Source organism: Arachis duranensis, chromosome 7 (genome assembly GCF_000817695.3).
Source record: "Arachis duranensis cultivar V14167 chromosome 7, aradu.V14167.gnm2.J7QH, whole genome shotgun sequence".
NCBI classification, from domain to species: domain Eukaryota; kingdom Viridiplantae; phylum Streptophyta; class Magnoliopsida; order Fabales; family Fabaceae; genus Arachis; species Arachis duranensis.
The window spans coordinates 48,421,848-48,437,249 of record NC_029778.3 but is presented as its reverse complement, the minus strand read 5'-3'; the positions used below and the strand labels follow the sequence as shown (position 1 = coordinate 48,437,249).

General features: G+C 37.6%; 1 non-coding gene across 1 annotated transcript; it reads right to left on the bottom strand.

Annotated features, from left to right (window-relative positions):
* Positions 1–14,816: 14,816 nt before the first annotated feature.
* Positions 14,817–14,920, bottom strand: LOC127740821 (small nucleolar RNA R71). Its single transcript, XR_008001677.1, has one exon. It is a non-coding gene; the product is annotated as a small nucleolar RNA R71 (small nucleolar RNA).
* Positions 14,921–15,402: the final 482 nt, after the last annotated feature.

Genomic DNA, 15,402 nt, shown 5'->3' with positions numbered 1-15,402 from the left:
TCTTCGGATCCTTGAAAGAGGAATGAAGAGATTAGCTAGAAATGCTTTCTCATGCTGGACCAAATTGAGTGTGGATGGGTATGTGGCTATAACCCTCTAAGCATTTGATTTGGGAAGTGCATGTGGTATAATCAGTGACCACACTTCATCTCTTCTCATGAGCAATTGACCAAGGAATTGGCTATGGATCAAGATTTGAGAGATTGAATTGCAAGAAATTATGATTCAATCACTTAAGATTACCAAGGAGATCAATGAGTGCATTGATTGAGGAAGAGATGAAAATGAAATTGATCCGGAGAATGCAACATCTCCTAAGCCCAATGAACTCCCCATTTCTGATCTTATCCATTCTCTTTATTTTCTACAATTTACTTTTATGAGCAATTCCCCCATTCCCATTTACAATTCTGCTATTTACTTTCAGTCATTTACTTTCTCGCCATTTTAATTTCTGCAATTATCAACTCTATTCATGGATTCGCTCAACTAGATCATTCCTCTAATTAAAGTTGCTTGATCAATCAATCCCTGTGGGATTCGACCTCACTCTATTGTGAGTTTTTACTTGACGACAAATTCGGTACACTTGCCGAATGGGAATTTGTTGAGAGACAAGTTTTACCCCGATCAATCACTCACATCCATCCACTATTTCCCAAAAACCCATCATAAAACCCCACCTACCTCACCATTCAAATTCAAACACTTCCCTCCCAAACCCACCCATTCTCACATGGATCCCCTCTCTCTCTTACCCTATAAATATCCCTCCTCACTCCTTCATTTTCACACATCATAACCACCTAAAACCCCTCTTGGCTGAACCACTCACCCCCGTCTTTCTCCTCCATTTCTTCTTTTTCTCCTCTTTTCTTTCTTCTTTTGCTTGAGGATGAGCAAACCTTTTAAGTTTGGTGAGGGAAAAAGCTTTGCTTTTTGTTTTTCCATAACCATTAATGGCACCTAAGGCCGGAGAAACCTCTAGAAAGAGGAAAGGGAATGTAGTTGCTTCAACCTCTGAGTCATGGGAGATGGAGAGATTCATCTCAAAGGTCTATCAAGACTATTTCTATGAAGTTGTGGCCAAGAAAAAGGTAATCCCCGAGGTCCCCTTCATTCTCAAAAAGAGTGAATATCCGAAGATCCGACGTGAGGTTCAGAAAAGAGGTTGGGAAGTTCTCACCAACCCCATCCAACAAGTCAGAATCTTAATGGTTCAAGAGTTTTATGCTAATGCATGGATCACTAAGAACCATGATCAAAGTGTGAACCCAAACCCAAAGAATTGGCTCACAATGGTTCAAGGGAAATACTTGGATTTCAGTCTGGAAACTGTGAGGTTGGCATTCAACTTGCCAATGATGCAAGGAGATCCGCATCCTTTCACTAGAAGGGTCAACTTTGATCCAAGGTTGGACCAAGTCCTTATGGATATCTGTGTGGAAGGAGGCCAATGGAAGAGAGACTCCAAAGGCAAGCCGGTTCAACTGAGAAGGCATGACCTCAAACCCGTGGCTAGAGGATGGTTGGAGTTCATCCAACGCTCTATCATTCCTACTAGCAACCAGTCGGAAGTAACTGTGGATCGGGCTATCATGATCCATATATCATGATTGGAGAGGAAGTAGAAGTTCATGAGATCATACCTCTAGAACTATATAAGGTGGCTGACAAGCCCTCCACTTTGGCAAGGTTAGCCTTTCCTCATCTCATCTGTCTTCTATGCAATTCAGCTAGAATTGTCATAAAGGAAGACATCCCCATTGAAGCAGAGAAGCCAATCACTAAAAAGAGAATGGAGCAAACAAGAGAGCCCACTCATGGACCTCAACAAGAGCATGAGGAAGTTCCTCATCAAGAAATCTCTGAGATGTCTCAAGGGATGCATTTTCCTCCACACAACTATTGGGAGCAACTCAGCACATCTTTAGGAGATTTGAGTTCCAATATGGAGCAACTAAGGATGGAGCACCAAGAGCACTGATGAATGAGATTTGAGTGTTGGTTTAGATTTTCTTCTTATAGAAATAAGAACTTCGTTGTAAGCATAGTTCTAAACTAACAAACAATTTCCACATCAAAAATTTGAGTTGTCACAAGTACAAACCCCAAATAAGAATTAACCGGAGTATTTGGACTCTGGGTCATCTCCCTAGGAATTGCAATGAAATGTCTTGTTATCGGTTATGAGGTATTTTGGGGTTTTTGAGATTTTAGACAAGGAATGTAAATTTCAAAGGAAATAAGCTAACAACGAGTAAAGCTCTTGGCAAGATATGAAAATTAGAAGTCCTATCCTAGTTATCCTCTTTAATTGTGATCATAAATTGTTTATTGCTACCACTTCGTTAACCTCTAACCAAGGAGGAAAGTCAAGTGGATGAATTAACTTGATTCCTCATGTTCTAGTCAACTCCTAAAGGAAAGACTAGCCTTAGAGGCAATCAAATCAATTAGCAACTTCCAATTATCAATCAACAAGGGAATTAGATAACTCAAGAGTCACTAATTACTCAACCAAAGCCAAGAGGAACAAAATCTATACTAAAATCCAACCAAGCATTTCATCAAACACTTGAGAGGCATAAAAGAAAAGCATAGTAAATCAACAACAAGAATTAAATCTAACAACAATCAATTGTAAAGAATTAACATAACAATTAAAGGAAACAAGATTTACATGAATTACCTCAAATTTCATTGAAAGAATATAGAAGAAGAAAGAGTGCATCAACATAAAGTAACAATTACAAGAATGAAATACAAAATTAAAGAGAGGAAGAGTATAGGAACAAGAATTGATAAAGAAAAGGTGAATCAAAGCATGAAATTATCCTAGATCTAAAAATTCCGAATCTAAATCTATCCTAAATTCTAGAGAGAAAGGAGAGCCTCTCTCTCTAGAATTCTACCCTAAAACATGATAAAAACTAAACTATGACTACTTGGTTCATTCTCCCCTCAATCCCTGGGTTCAATAGCATCAGAAATGAGTTGGATTGGGCCCAAAATGAGCTAGAAATCGCTGGCCACGAGTTGCTCTTTAGTGGGTCACGTGCTCAATCGGCGCGTCCACGCACATTGCACGTGCGAAGAGTTATGGCAAAATTTATATCATTTCGAAGCCCGGGATGTTAGCTTTCCAACGCAACTAGAACCGCCTCATTTGGACCTCTGTAGCTCAAGTTATGGTCGTTTGAGTGCGAAGAGTTCAGGCTTGACAGCTTTACGATTCCTTCATTTCTTCATGAGTTCTCCCACTTTGCATGCTTTTCTCCTCACTTCTTCCATCCAATACTTGCCTTATGAACCTAAAATTACTCAACAAATATATCAAGACATCGAATGGAATTAAAGTGAATTAAAATCACTAATTTTAGCGCCTAAAAAGCATGTTTTCACATTTAAGCACAAATCAATGGAGAATTACAAAACCATGCTATTTCATTGAATAAATGTGAGAAAAGGTGATAAAATCCCCCAAAATAAGCACAAGATAAACCAAAAAACCAGGGTTTATCAAGCACTACATAGGATCTTCAAGAGGAAGAACTAGCCACCATCACTAAGGTGGACCCGTTCTTTAATTTCATTGTTATTTATTTTTCTGTTTTTCGTTTCCTATGTTTTATGTTTTGTCTGTGTTTGTGTCTTTATTACATGATCATTAGTGTTTAGTGTCTATGTCTTAAATGTAACGACCCAATTTCTGGTACGTCATGATCATACTAAAAACTGAGTGCTACCAACTTGTCTTCCTAATTATTATCTATTATTTATTATATGAGCCTGATTCGTTGTTAAAAGCGTAGTTATTTTGCGAGATACTTTTTTTAAACGCTTGGGATTAATAAACAGAATCATTCATAATCAATTCACAGATAATAATAGATAAAATAGTTATAAACAACAACACATAAATACATCTCAAGCAGTTGGTAACATTCCGTGATCCAGCCTTTATTAGAGTATAGACTTTTAGTTATGACACCCCTAGATATAGCTAAATAATATCTATATACATATATATACATACAACATCCCAGGTCATGACCTGTTCAAGAAGTCCCTAAGCTGGCGCCTAGGCTAGCCTAGACTCTATACTCACCTAGTCCCTCTAAACTACTAAAGCAAGGGAAAGTACGTTCTAGGTCTTCAAAACTCAAGTAAGGTGGAACGTCATCAAAAGGTGGAAGGTCGTCTACTACTCCTCTGCACGATCATATGTCATTAAAGAGCGTCTCTCAAGTACTTCATCGAGTGGCCACATAACAGCAACATCGTACGGAGGACTTAGGCTAAAGTTTGTAGAGAAGCAGGGTGCAGACATTGGCTGGCCTCACAGTATATACATATAAACAGGTAACGGAGTTCACTCTAGACTCAGAAGACTACCTAGAGCAGAATCCTCTTTGCAGAACAGTCATCAGCAAACTACGGAAGGGTATTCATGCTTCCATCTGAAGGGGGAAGGGAGAGAGAAAGGGTAAGAACTGGGGAGTTCTTAGTAGGGCCGGGGTTATTAGTTAAGTTCATCAATTCTGTGTTGTTTCACAGATAAATAGCAGAATACAGTGAAGTAGTAAACAGAAGATGCAGATAAATAGAGAAATTAGAGAAAACAGAAAGTAGAACACAAACAAAAGAATACAAGAAAATAAAATACAGACACAGATTATAGAATACAAATAAGAAATCATACACTCATACAACAATCATAACAGAGGAAATACACAACCAAGTATGATGCATGTCTGTCCTATGCAGGCCATGAGCTCACGTGTCGGTTTACACCCTGTAGCCCGACATTACCTAGGAACAAGTTCCAAATATGGTTTCCCTTTGTGTCCTTAGTGTATATGTGTCGGTGGTTAAGAATACCACTCCTTCGTGACTACCGGCAGTCGGCGCAAGGCTCGACCCCTTAATATACGCACAAGAGGAAACAGTGATCTTCAGTTCGTGGACATCCCCGAGATCAATTCACAAAAAAAAACAAAACAACGATCTTCAATTCGTGGGTTATACCCGAGATCAACATACAAACAAAACAACGATCTTCAATTCGTGGGTTATACCCGAGATCAACATACAACAGTTCGTGGGTTATTCTCGTAATCAATGATTATCAGTTTGTGGGTTATTCCCGACGTTACCCAGCAACCTCTGTCTGGATAAGGCTTTCCTGTTGGCAATATTCGGTGCAAGCAACCTTTGTCTTGCAGGGTATCCACTGCAAGCAACCTTTGTCTTACAGGGCGGCACTTATTAGCCGATATACGCCCAACACACTCACTGTAAGAAACCTCTGTCTTACAGGAGCAACAACACACTCACAGTAAGCAACCTCTGTCTAACGGGAGCAACAACATACTCACTATAAGTAACCACTATTTTAAAGGAGCACACTAATCTCGATACCTTCTGTAAGCAACCTCTGTCTTATAGCAAAGCATTATAGGAAGGTATCCCAGGAAAGCATTCTCAGTGGTTGTACCACCATCTATCTGACTGCCTCAGTGCAACAGATGATCATACAAATAACTCTGGAGTTACCTTAATGCAACAAATGACCTTTCAACAGGCCCTCTGCTTTTTCTCTATTCTGTTTATCATATTACTCTTTTCTCCTTATATCTCTTTACTCTGCTCTGATTACTCTGTTCTTTGTATCTCTTTACTTTACTTTAATTACTCTTTTCTCTATATCTCCTCTGTTCTCTGTGTTTTTCTACTTTGCTTTGATTTCTGAGCTTAACGTATGTATTTAAAGCTTATGTAAATTTTGGTATGAATAGTTAGCCTGTCCCAAGTATAGGTTCATTAAGTCTATACTGAAACAGTTTAACTTTTCATACTATACCTAACCCTAGTCGCAACTCAAGGACTAACTATGTTGCCCTAGGTCGTTCACTAATCCCTGTCTGTTTTTCTGTCATTAAAACCTTACAGACTTTTTCTTCGATTTTTATCTTGTCTTCAATCTTTTATCTTTCCTTTATCTTTGCCTCACTAATATTTTCTTACCCATCCCTAAGTATTTTATGAAGGTAATTATGAGATTCTGCGCTTAAAGTTGTCTTTCTAAAACTTTTACAGAAAACTGCCTTTTCCGCATTATTTTATTATTTTTATTAAAATATTATTTTTAATTAAATATTATTATTTAATATTTTATTATTATTTATTATTGTATCATTAAATTTTTGAAAATTAACGTTACTTTAATCTTTAACCTTTAGAATTAACTTTTTACCACCTATAACTTTTCATATTTCTACTTTAACGACCCTAACTTTTAGAAATTACTAAATAACCCCTCAAACACCAAAATAATTAAAACCTTGCCCTTTTTAAGATCTGAAAGGTGTTCTTCAATGTTCTTCATAAATTCTTCAGATTCTTTCTCTGTTTTTACCCATTTTTCAATCTTTTCAGCAACCAATTTTTACCATAATTCAAAATAAATTAGCAGCCACTAAAACCCCATCTTTTCCACATGATTTTAACAAAAATTGAACCCTAATTTAAGCTCTAGGGTTCATTTTTCCAGCAGCCCTCAAGAACAACATTCATAGCTTGAATATCATCAAATTTCATCAAAATTTCAACAAACTTTCACAAAGAATAACTCATATAAGCAATCAATTTCAAGCATAACCAAACCATATCATAATCACACATCTCAAACACAATCAATCAAGATTAAATTCGTCACACCCTACCTAGTTTTGCTGCTCCTAATTCGGTTAGACTTTTAGGTGGTCCTTAAACACTTTTTTCTCCTAAATCACATCAAGAACAACTTTAAATCCAAAACCCCTCAACTGACCAAATCTCTCTCAGTATGTTAGAAGGGATATCTCACCTTAGACTTGTTGCAAATTAATGTTTCTTGGCCCTCAAGTCAAGTTAAGCATGCTTCCTAAGGAAGAACATCAAGAAAACACATGTTTAAGCATGTTTCCTTGAAAACCAAATTGAAAGGGGAAAGGAACAGCCATCTCACCTAATTTCCAGCCTTGATAAGTTACATGGTTATGTAGAGGAAGAAGAGAGGATCATTTTGGTGAAATCAGAGTTTTGATTTGAGTTTTAGTTCAGAAGAAATCAAGCTTTGAAGATTAACTGTTCATGAAGTTTTCTCTCTTTTCTCTCCTTTCAATTTCGGCCAAAGGGAGTAAATGACCAGCCTTGTAGTGTCTTGGGGGTGTATGGTGAGTTTTTATTGGTTGGTTTGAAGGTGGATTAAAATAATATTAAAATATCTCCAGTGTATAACTACTAAAACTAGTTGTATCGGAACACTTGTGAAGACATCTCTAAAAATTATTTTCTGAGCTACTAGCATAAATGACACTAGTAACATATTTATTATGAGAATAAAACATGTATAATGACGCCTTAAAGTCATCGGAGAGTGCTGGTGCTAAGCTGCACCAGTAAACTGTGAACTCGGTTAAACCGATTTTTCGTTTTCAACTAAAACAGACCAGGTAACCTTATAATATCATTCAAGAAGCTTCTAATACTAATGTAATGACAATATTATACTATTATCTTTCTTCTCTCATGAATCTAGTTCGGTTAATCAAACTGAGACTATTTACAAAAAACAGAATCAAAACTCCTAACCGATACGGTTCAAAAACTGGGTTCTTCGTGACTACGTTATCGAGCTTGCCTCAGAAAAGGTTCTGTCTTAAAGATTACATAATGAAAATGAGGATTGAGATACTTGATGATATAGAGAAGTTCTCCCCTTACTGATCTTCCGGAGAAATCCGTATTTTCAAAAAAGATCTCGCGTACTCAAAAATCAGGGTTGTTACATTCTACCCTCCTTAAAGAAAATTTTGCCCTCAAAATTTCAGCCATGTGCAAGAATCCATCTTCAAGCGATCTATTTCCTTCAAGCCATACTGATGATGAGATCGATCCGTTCCTTACAACATCCAAATCTCATATAGCCATAGCCATGAAGATCATAACAGCTATGAAGATAGTTGTGCCTCGCATCGATTTGTCATTCGGAGTTTGATTAAACCATGCCTATTCACAGTCATTGAGGTCTTATCCGCATCAAATAATCAACATTAAGGTGATCAGTCCTAATACCTCAAGTTAGGCACGAACATTTCCGAAATGAGCACTCATAGACATTCATGCCAAATGTATCTTGAAGATACCCTAACAGCATGAGACACACAGGCATAGTATGCAATGAAGCATAGTCAGTCCACACCCCAGGCTCTACTGGGAATGAACTACTCTGATACCAAATTGTAACGACCCAAATTCTGGTACGTCATGATCATACTAGAAACTGAGTGCTACCAACTTGTCTTCCTAATTATTATCTATTATTTATTATATGAGCCTGATTCGTTGTTAAAAGCGTAGTTATTTTGCGAGATAATTTTTTTTAGACGCTTGGGATTAATAAATAGAATCATTCATAATCAATTCACAGATAATAATAGATAAAACAGTTATAAACAACCACACATAAATACATCTCAAGCAGTTGGTAACATTCTGTGATCCAGCCTTTATTAGAGTATAGACTTTTAGTTTGACACCCCTAGATATAGCTAAATAATATCTATATAGATATATATACATACAACATCCCAGGTCCTGACCTATTCAAGAAGTCCCTAAGCTGGTGCCCAGGCTAGCCTAGACTCTATACTCACCTAGTCCCTCTAAACTACTAAAGCAAGGGAAAGTACGTTCTAGGTCTTCAAAACTCAAGTCAGGTGGAACGTCATCAAAAGGTGAAAGGTCGTCTACTACTCCTCTGCACGATCATATGTCATTAAAGAGCGTCTCTCAAGTACTTCATCGAGTGGCCACATAACATCAACATCGTACGGAGGACTTAGGCTAAAGTTTGTAGAGAAGCAGGGTGCAGACGTTGGCTGGCCTTACAGTATATACATATAAACAGGTAACGGAGTTCACTCTAGACTCAGAAGACTACCTAGAGCAGAATCCTCTTTGCAGAATAGTCATCAGCAAACTACGGAAGGGTACTCATGCTTCCATCTGAAGCGGGAAGGGAGAGAGAAGGGATAAGAACTGGGGAGTTCTTAGTAGGGCCGGGGTTATTAGTTAAGTTCATTAATTCTGTGTTGTTTCGCAGACAAATAGCAGAATATAGTGAAGTAGTAAACAAAAGATGCAGATAAATAGAAAAATTAGAGAAAATAGAAAGCAGAACACAAACAAAAGAATATAAGAAAATAAAACACAGACACAGAGTATAGAATACAAACAAGAAAGTATACACACATACAACAATTATAACAGAGGAAATGCACAACCAAGTATGATGCATGTTTGTCCTATGCAGGCCATAAACTCATGTGTTGGTTTACACCTTGCAGCCCGACATTACCTAGGAACAAGTCCCAGATATGGTTTCCCTTTGTGTCCTTAGTGTATATGTGTCGGTGGTTATGAATACCACTCCTTCGTGACTACCGGCAGTCGGTGCAAGGCTCGACCCCTTAATATACGAACAAGAGGAAACAGTGATTTTTAGTTCGTGGGCATCCCCGAGATCAATTCACAAACAAAACAAAACAACGATCTTCAGTTCGTGGGTTATACTCGAGATCAACATACAAACAAAACAACGATCTTCAATTCTTGGGTTATACCCGAGATCAGCATACAAACAAAACAACGATCTTCAATTCATAGGTTATACCCGAGATCAACGTACAACAGTTTGTGGGTTATTCCCGTAATCAATGATTATCAGTTCGTGGATTATTCCCGACATTACCCAGCAACCTCTGTCTGGATAAGGCTTTCCTGTTGGCAATATCCACTGCAAGCAATCTTTGTCTAGCAGGGTATCCACTGCAAGCAACCTTTGTCTTACAGGGCGGCACTTATTAGCCGATATACGCCCAACACACTCACTGTAAGCAACCTCTGTCTTACAGGAGCAACAACACACTCACTGTAAGAAACCTTTGTCTTACGGGAGCAACAACATACTCACTGTAAGCAACCTCTGTCTTACAGGAGCACACTAATCTCGATACCTCTGTAAGCAACCACTGTCTTACAGCAAAGCATTATACCAAGGTATCCCAAGAAAGCATTCTCAGTGGTTGTACCACCATCTATCTGACTGCCTCACTATAGCAGATGATCATACAAATAACTATGGAGTTACCTTAATGCAACAAATGACCTTTAAATAGGCCATCTGCTTTTTCTCTATTCTCTTTATCATATTACTCTTTTCTCCTTATATCTCTTTACTCTGCTCTGATTACTCTATTCTCTGTATCTCTTTACTTTACTTTAATTACTCTTTTCTCTATATCTCCTCTGTTCTCTGTGTTTTTCTACTCGGCTTTGATTTCTCTGCTTAACGTATGTATTTAAAGCTTATGTAAATTTCGGTATGAATAGTTAGCCTGTCCCAAGTATAGGTTCATTAAGTCTATACTGAAACAGTTTAACTTTTCATATTATACCTAACCCTAGTCGCAACTCAAGGACTAATTATGTTGCCCTAGTTCGTTCACTAATCCCTGTCTGTTTTTCTGTCATTAAAACCTTACAGACTTTTTCTTCAATTTTTATCTTGTCTTCAATCTTTTATCTTTCGTTTATCTTTGCCTCACAAATATGTTCTTACCACTCACTAAGTGTTTTATGAAGGTAATTATGAAATTCTGCGCTTAAAGTTGTCTTTCTAAAACTTTTATAGAAAACTGTCTTTTCCATATTATTTTATTATTTTTATTAAAATATTATTTTTAATTAAATATTATTATTTAATATTTTATTATTATTTATTCTTTTATCATTAAATTTTTGAAAATTAACATTACTTTAACCTCTAACCTTTAGAATTCACTTTTTACCACCTGTAACTTTTAATATTTCTACTTTAACCACCCTAACTTTTAGAAATTACTAAATAACCCCTCAAACACCAAAATAAATACAACCTTGCCCTTTTTAAGATCTAAAAGGTGTTCTTCAATATTCTTCATAAATTTTTCAGATTCTTTCTCTGTTTTTACCCGTTTTTCAATCTTTTCAACAACCAATTTTTACCATAATTCAAAATAAATTAGCAGCCACTAAAACCCCATCTTTTCCACATGATTTTAACACAAATTGAACCCTAATTTAAGCTCTAGGGTTCGTTTTTCTAGCAGCCCTCAAGAACAACATTCATAGCTTGAATATCATCAAATTTCATCAAAATTTCAACAAACTTTCACCAAGAATAACTCATATAAGCAATCAATTTCAAGCATAACCAAACCATATCATAATCTCACATCCCAAACACAATTAATCAAGATTAAATTCGTCACACCCTACCTGGTTTTTCTGCTCCTAATTCGGTTAGACTTTCAGGTGGTCCTTAAGCACTTTTTCCTCCTAAATCACATCAAGAAAAACTTTAAATCCAAAAACCCTCAACTGACCAAATCTCTCTCAGCATGTTAGGAAGGGATATCTCACCTTAGACTTGCTGTAAATTAACGTTTCTTGGCCCTCAAGTCAAGTTAAGCATGATTCCTAAGGAAGAACATCAAGAAAACACATGTCTAAGTATGTTTCCTTGAAAACCGAATTGAAAAGGGAAAGGAATAGCCATCTCACCTAATTTCTAGCCTTGATAAGTTATGGTTATGTAGAGGAAGAGGAGAGTATCATATTGGTGAAATCAGAGTTTTGATTTGAGTTTTAGGTCTGAAGAAATCAAGCTTTGAAGATTAAGTGTTCATGAAGTTTTCTCTCTTTTCTCTTGATGTCAGGGCACCTAAGCCAGTTTCATTAACCTTTTTTTTACTGTTTTAGGGTAGTTTCATGCATTTTCTTAGCAAATAAAGCATGTTTTGGATGAAATTTCATTTACACCTTGATTCAAGCAACTATTGTGAATTTTACATAATTTCATGAGGATTATGCAAGGATTGAATTGCAATTTGATTATGCATAATCTCATGACTTGGGCTAGAGCTTTGATGCACTTTATTTGCTTGATTTCAGCACAAAGGAAGCTAGGAAAAACCATGTTAGTAGCCATGTTAATCTAATTAACGTGACGACTAACGTGGAATGGGAATGAGCTTGCAACGTTAATGAGAAAGGTGGTCGCCAATAACGCCTACGAAGCCATCATAAGCCCACGTTAATTGCCACGTTAACTACATTAACGTGGTAGTTAACGTAGAGGAAAAAGGAGCTCCAGAGTTAGTGGTAAAAGTGAACACCACTAACGCTCCAAAATTGGCAATAGGCCACGTTAAGAGTCACGTTAACTTAGCTAACGTGAACTCTAACATGGAAGGGATGACAATGCCAACGTTAGTGACACTCACCTTTGTCACTAACGTTGGATTAAGCCAACATTGCCCATGTTAGTGGTCACGTTAAGACCACTAACGTGAAAGTTAACATGGAGCTAAGCATCATGAGCCAACGTTAGTGACATTCACCTTTGTCACTAACGTTGGAGATGGCATTCACTACCACGTTAGTGGCCACGTTAACCTAGTTAACGTGAACTCTAACATGGGAAAGAGGGGCGTTTGGAGCATTAGTGACAAAGGTGAGTGTCACTAACGCTCTCGAAGCTTAGGCATGCCCACGTTAACCTAGTTAACGTGAACTCTAACGTGAGAACAAGGGACACAATGCAACGTTATTGGAAAAGGTGATTCCCAATAACACTTGCGAAGGATCATGAGGCAACGTTAGTGGTCACATTAGTGCCACTAACGTTGAAGTTAACATGGACTATTTTGGGGTTGGACGTTAGTGAAAAAGGTGATTGCCACTAACGTTCTCGAACCCACATTTTAACTTAACGTTAACATCACTAACGCCCATGCCTAACTCACACTTTTCTGCAAGCTGAGCCCACTGAAGATTGTACTGCTTCCACTCAAGATCTAAGGCCCACATCCAAGACTTGAAGAACTCACTAGAAGATCTAGAAGAGTAGTATATATAGGATTAGTTTTGAACTATAGAGAAGCTTGGTACTTTGGAGAACTACCCTCTGTATATTTACTTTTCTGCATTTTCTAGCTAAGGATGTATTCCTTTCTGCCATTTTCCATTTCCAGAGCTATGAACAACTAAATCCCTTATATTGGGTTAGGGAGCTCTGTTGTAATTTGATGGATCAATTATACTTTTCATTCTTCTTCTTCCTTCTCTTCTCTTGATTTACAAGAAAGCTTTCGATCTTAATTTAATTGGTTAGTTGTCTTGGAAAAGAAACTCTCCATAATTGGATCTCCTCTAAGCCTTGGAAAAGGGATGAGGAGATCATGCTAGAAATGCTTTCTCATGTTGGACCAAATTGGGGTCTGGACGGATATAGTGACATGTAATCCTCCCAACACTTTAATTTGGAAATACATGTGGTATAATCAGTGACCATACTTCATCTCTTCCCATGAGCAATTAAATCAAGGAATTAGGCAATTGTTCTAGCTTAGAGAGATTGGGTTGCCAAGGAATTAGAATACAATCACTTAAGATTGCCAAGGAGATCAATAGATGCTTTGATTGAGGAAGAGATGAAAATGAATTTGATCCGGAGAATACAACATCTCCTAACCCCAATGAATTCCCCATCTTTGATCTTACCCATTCACTTTACTTTCTGCCATTTATTTCCATGTTCAACTCCCCGATTCCCCATTTAAGATTCTGCACTTTATTTTCTGCAATTTACTTTCCCGCCATTTAATTTCCTACAACATCAACTATACTCTGTTTAGCTCAACTAGCATATTCTTCCAACTAAAGTTGCTTGACCAATCAATCCTTGTGGAATTCGACCTCACTCTATTGTGAGTTTTTACTTAACGACAATTCTGTATACTTGCCGAAGGGAAATTTGTTGAGAGACAAGTTTTCGTGCATCAATTTTATGGCACCGTTGCCGGGGATTAATTTTGTATCAACAATGATTAAGTTGGAAGTTCACTACATTGAGCATTTTTCTTTTGTTTGTTTATTTTATCTAGTCATTTACCTTCAGTTTATTTAGTTTCTTCCTCACCCCCTATCCCCTCATTATTTTCTTTTTCTTTGAATTTACTTATAATTCTGCTCACTAACCCACTAACTGTTTGATAAATTGCACCACTCATACTAACAATCACTCTAACAAGAATAATCACTTCATTTTATCTCTTGTTATATGCTCTGTTAGTTGTATGACAGGGAGAAGAGGTAGAGCTTCAACATCCTTTGATTCAAAACCTGAGAGGACCCTCCATAGATCAAGGAGGGAAGCAAGAAGGAAAAGAGTTGTTGGTGTTGAGGAAGAGGAAGAGTACTTTGAAACAAACATGCAGGAGAACTTGGAAAACAACCATGAAGGAGAAGCTCACAACCATGCCAGAAAAGGCCCTGTAAATCATGCTGGGCAAGAGAGAAGAGTTCTAGGCTCTTACATCAATCCAAACCCAGGAAATTGTGGAAGTAGCATCCAAAAGTCCACCATACATGCCAACAACTTTGAATTAAAACACCAGCTTATCACCCTTGTTCAGAACAACTGCTCATTTGGAGGAAGTGCCCAAGAAGACCCCAATCAACATCTAACCACTTTCTTGAGAATATGTGACACTGTGAAGTCTAATGGAGTCCACCCAGATGTCTATAGGCTGCTTTTGTTCCCCTTTTCACTCAGGGACAAAGCATCCAAGTGGCTGGAGTCCTTTGCGAAGGAGAGCTTAACAAATTGGGAAGATGTGGTGAACAAATTTTTGGCAAGATTCTACCCTCCTCAGAGAACTAACAGGCTGAGAGTTGAGGTGCAAACTTTCAGGCAACAAGATGGTGAGACTCTCTATGAGGCATGGGAGAGATTCAAGGACTTAACAAGAAGATGCCCACCAGACATGTTCAACGAATGGGTTCAACTTCACATTTTCTATGAAGGTCTTTCTTATGAGTCAAAGAAGGCTGTAGACCATTCATCAGGGGGCTCTCTAAATAAGAAGAAAACCATTGAAGAAGCCATAGATGTCATTGAAACGGTAGCTAAGAATGACTACTTCTATGCTTCTAAAAGAAGCAACACTCAAGGAGTAATGGAGCTGAACCACATGGATGCATTGCTGGCTCAAAATAAGATGATCACCAAGCAGCTAGCAGATCTCACCAAGAAGGTGGAAGAAAACCAAGTTGCAACAATCATCACTTTATCACCAACTCAAGAAGGAGTGAATGCAGGGGAAGAAGGTGACTGGGAACAAGCCAATTATGTTGGAAACTCACCCAGACGAATCCATGATCCATACTCCAAAACTTACAATTCTGGATGGAAAAATCACCCTAACTTTGAGTGGGGAAATCAACAAGACCAAGGCCAAGACCAGAGAC